Raw genomic sequence first — 5366 nt, forward strand, 5'->3', positions numbered from 1 at the left:
GTCACTTCATAATTAGATTGAGCATAGAGATCAGCCAGAGATAGAAGCTTAGTGCTCTCTCAGAAATTTTAAAAGCCTGCATTCTGCCATGAGAATGGATGAGACTTTCTAAATTCCTTAATACACAGGTGCATGTGAATTTCCCAATTTCACTAAGAACTCTCTCCCCAAATTTTGCTCTAAGTTTTTGGTGTTCTATTGTATGCAACTATAATGTTTTTCTTAGGAAAACAGCTGCAAGCTGTTCATTTTTCATCTAAGAAAGCTCACTGCTTTCCAACCTGAGTGAGTTATCAGGTGAAGCAAAGTAAGTGCTTATGTCAGTCCTTCAGGTTAGAATAAACAGAAACCAAACCTTGAGAAAAATGTCATATCTTCCCCACTGAGAATGCGTCAGATAAATTGTGTCCCTTTATTAGAAATATCAAGGGTGTATTTTCTAGAGACTGTTATGGTACTTGTATTTCTATCATGACCCTTTGATTGTTCTGGGTGGACCACCTAGTTGGCCTAAACATTTTGCAGTTGGTGCAGGAAGACAGATGGTGGGAGGAAATGGGGGGCACTATTTCCAAAAAAAAAAAAAAAAAAGAAAGAATAGAAAAATAAAGTGGCTAACAGATATATAGTGTTTTCTGTGTGTTATCCTCTGGGCTAATGTCTTAACATATAATATTTAATTTAATATTCTCAAAGTTCTCACAAAGAGTCACCATTTTTTACAAGCTAAAGAAGAGAAAGCTGAGTCTTATGTAGGTTTTATAACTTGCCCAGCATCAACATATTGTATTATCCTACAATACTTGGATGAGGAAGATATGGACGATTCAGCGGGGTGGGGCAATTGTGGTTCAGTGGCAGAATTCTCACCTGCCATGCCAGAGACCCAGGGTTGATTCCTGGAATCTGCCCATGCCAAAAAAAAAGAGAGAGAGATTCAATGAGTCAAGGAATAGTGTGCATACATGTTATGAAGGAAATTATCTATAAATTGGTGGAGAAAATAATGATATTGAAGATCAGATTTCACCGAGAGCAATCTAATATGGTTTCCATATGCAAACCACATCGCTCTGGTAATATAGACACCCACATGGTGTTGGTGCAACTGTATTATGTAGAGATGGGCATTCATTTTTCAAAAATTCTGAATTTCAGTGGTATTATTGGGAGACACCTGATAGCTCTTGGTGTGAGACATACCTAGTGAAAAGTTCAGTATTTATACAGGGGACTCTGTTGAAAGAGACCTAACTGTCACTGTTGGAAAATTCTGCAAAGTCTAAAAAGTAGCACAAATATTCCAATTATTATTCAGGAAATAACTAAGAAGATTCTCAATGCACAATTTACCTCCCCCATTTGCCCATTAATATGAAGTCCTTAGATACTGGGCAACTAAACCTAAATGACTATGAGAAACAAAATGCAAACTGAAGTGGAAACCACACCATGTTTCATCTTTACCAAGAATATTCCTTCCTCCTCTGAATTTTCAAAGCTTTTGTGTGCATGTCTAGCACCCAACATTATTGACAGTTCCCCCCTTAATTAAAAACCCTCTTCTTGAGGTTGCTTTGACATTTCACTTTGCTATTTTTCTACTCACTTTTCAGGGGCCCTTTACTGTCTCCTCCATGGCTCTATTATTCTGTTCATTTCTGAATATTTGTTTCACAGAGAGTTCCATTCTCAACCCTCTTTTCTCACTCCACAAACCATCTGAAAGATCTCATGAACTCACCAAGTGGAGCTTTATAGATAGCTCCAGATTGTTTGGCTAATTTTTAGGCATCTCAAAGTTATACTTGCCCTCCCACCCGTATCTGGACATATGCTGTAATCCATATCTCAGAAATGATACTCTCGTCTACCAAAACACCAAATGCGGGATCAAGGTTATACCTTGTTATTTTTTTCATCCTTCACATTTAGGAAATCATTGAATTCTTTCCATATGTTCTCCTAATATTCTTTTATATTGATTTTGTTCATATTTCTCTCTTCCCATTGTTGTTATCTTAGTTCAGATCCCCATAATGAACTACTGGAATTAGTAGTTATGGCCCTATTTGGTCTCTATTGCTATTTGGTCTCTTTGCCTCTAATCTTTTCTTCTTCCTTGTCATTTACCAACAGTCTTTCAAAAATGGAAATTGTATCAAATATTTGTGTACTTAAACATATATTTAATACCTGCTTCTCATCCTCAAGATGAAGTTCAAACATAATTTAATTTTCAAAGTCCTATATGAATGATACCTTCATATGCTAGATCCTCAGTATTTTCCCTCTTCTCTGCCCCACATTCATGGTTTCCAGCCATTCTCGTCATTTTATCTCTCTTCAACCTCTTTGCAGAAGTTATTCTTTGGTTGAGTTGCTCATATTCTGTATATCTTGTTCTCCGCCTTTAGGTTTCAACCTAAGTTTCCTTCATTCAGTAAGGCTTCCACAATCACACCAATGAACTTTCTAATTTCCTGAATCAGTCTCTGTTACTCACCATAGTACCTACTACACTGCATTCTAATTGTTTCATCATCTATCTTCCCTGCTCTGTGGTCATATCTTTGATCCGGAGGACTGCATCTTACTGAGTTATGAAACTTTCATTGTCATTGACACATAATAGACAATCTATTAGTATTTCTTAAATTAATGCTGACAAAAAATTAGTCCACTATTACTGCCTCATTGTGGGACATCTGCTGACATCACAAAAATTATAATTAGATGAATTTTAATGTACAAGTCAAATGTCAAATGGGATTTGAATTATATGTACCTTCAAGTGAGTCTGAACCCAAAGATTCTGTAATACTGTAATGTTTAACAAGTGAAAAACAGCAAAACAACTGATTTAAAGTAATAACTAAAGGATAAAGGAGGACGGTTTTGAAACTCCTTCTAGGGAGCATTAAGACAGGCATTATCATATATTTTTCTTTTTTTCCCCTTTCTTATTCCTTGTTCATTCATGTCTTCTTCCTCTTTTATCATATTTAGGGTTTTCATCAGAGGTGAAGTTCACTCAGACACCCCAGCCCAACAGATTTATGATGTTGATTAAGGCCTTGTCGTGTATGTGTGGCAAGGGGTGGGGGTGTGTGAAAGGAGACCTCTTAATATAGAGACTTAAGGGTAACATCTACACAGCTGACTGGCTCTTCCTGATTCTGCAAAATCCATTAAAGCTTTTTGTTTCCAGCTAATTTTCCTGAGGAATATGCCTTTTATTAGATTAAATATGTCTTGGATATCTCATACATTTTTTTCATTGTTCCTTTGCTTATTTTGTTTCCAAAGTTTCATAGAAAGATTTGTTGATTTTTCAGTGATTGGACAATTCTAGGATTTTGAATGGGACACCAGGTATATGCAATAATTTACTTTCAAACTGTTCATATACTATTTGTCAGTGACTGAATATCACCACTTTTTTGGCCAATAAAGCCATTGTGTATAAACAAACTTTGGTTATGTCCTTACAGGATAAACAAGACATTTCATTGATGTCTATCCACTGATTAACTCAATCAGTCAGAGACCATATACTCACATATAGTAGATCTTACAGAAAAACTATTTAATCAGCCTTGGTCACAAGAATTTCTGCATAGTACCTCAGAATAGTGACTCACAATATTGCTGTTTGTGGCTACATAATACACCCATGACTTTAAATGCTTCTTCAAATGTGAAAAATTCATTTCCCAAAGAAAACAACATAACTGTCTTTCAAATGTTGATGAATATGAGTTAATGGTCTAAGTAAAATCCATGAATAGGTACATTATTATAATCAAGGTGAGAAGTGAAAGGAGTAACATTTTTTCAATTACTCTCTGGACAAAGGAATGAAGATTGAGTAAGTGTGGACAGAGCTAATGTGGCAGTGCTTAACAATATGGAACATTCTGCTGAACCATTAAAAGATCTTCCATAACCAACACTACAAACCACTTACCCAGCCTCCTTCCTAGCATTACCAGTAAGTTATTTAGTCTCTTTCCTGGTTGCCAGGGCAATGCAATTTGTATCTGTCATATCTGAACTTGGGTGGGAGAGTACAGAGGAAAAGCTCTTTTCTCTATGTGATACTTATGATTCATCAAGTTGCTGGTTTTGATGTTAATCCAGATACCAGCTTTAACAGTCTCTACCAGTTCCCTTTACCTCCTTATTCTTCAGATTGTAAATCAGAGGATTCAGCATGGGTGCCAAATGGCACAGAAAGAAGAGTTCAGCTTCTCCTGAAGGACAGAGAGGCCAGAAGGGGGTGGATATAAATGAAAATGGTCATAACATAGCATAAGGCAACAAGTATGAGATGAGAGGCACAAATATACAAGGCATTCTTTCTGTCCACTGAGGACTGGATCTTCAGGATAGTAAAGATAATTTATATATAGGGCAAGATAACCAGGCAGAAGGGTGTCATCAGCAAGATAATGCTAGAAACTATGATTATGACTTTATTGGAAGAGCATCCACTCAAGCTAGTCTGACCATAGTTAGGAGTTCACAGGATATTTGATCAATAAACTTGTTTGTACATTTTGGCAACTGAAAGGTCATGGCAATATGCATGAGAAAATTGATAGCCACTGACCCAGGATGTGATGGCCAACCTAGTATACAACCCTCCATGCAAGATGGCTGAGTTTTGTAAAGGAGTCTCATACCACCATGTCATCATCATAGACCATCACTGCTAGTAGAACAAACTCAATCCCACCCAAGGCCAGGGAGAAAAGTAACTGGGCTGCACAGCTCAGGTATGGTATTCTTTTATGTTCTGCCAGAACATATACCAGCATCTGAGGGACCACGCTTGTGGCATAAAAGACATCAAAAAGGGAGAGGTTGATGAGAAAGAAACACATGGGTGTGTGGAATTGGCTGTCTATTCTGTTCAGACAAATAATGAGAAAGTTGCACAATACTGTAACCAGGCACATGACCAAGAATAGGGCAAGGAGTGATACCTGAGTGCCCCAGGCACTGGACCGACCACATAAAAATTACTCACCCAAGTCTGGTCCTCAGTTCCCATCAAAAAAAGTGAGGCTTACAAATCTTCAAAGAAAGTCAGAAATAACACATGCTGGAAAGCAGAGAACTTAAAGCTTGTTTTATAAATCCTGCCAGCCTTATCCCAGTTCATGTTGTCTTGAGACCCAGATGGCAAACATAGCCCCAATATGCATTACATCTACATTGCATCAGAGAGACAGACCAGTGGCTTCATAAGGACGCCATGGTCTCAGGGATGCTCAGTGAAACCTGCAGCCAATGGAGTGAAATTTTTGAATGTCTATTTATTCAAGAATTTATCTCAAATTCTAGGGCTAGTAAAGAAA

At 37.4% G+C, this 5366-nt stretch overlaps 1 pseudogene; it reads right to left on the reverse strand.

The window, feature by feature from the left end:
* Positions 1-4114: 4114 nt before the first annotated feature.
* LOC143687608 (olfactory receptor-like protein OLF3) lies at positions 4115-5059 on the reverse strand (annotated as a pseudogene).
* Positions 5060-5366: the final 307 nt, after the last annotated feature.

Source organism: Tamandua tetradactyla, chromosome 1 (assembly GCF_023851605.1).
Source record: "Tamandua tetradactyla isolate mTamTet1 chromosome 1, mTamTet1.pri, whole genome shotgun sequence".
NCBI lineage: Eukaryota > Metazoa > Chordata > Mammalia > Pilosa > Myrmecophagidae > Tamandua > Tamandua tetradactyla.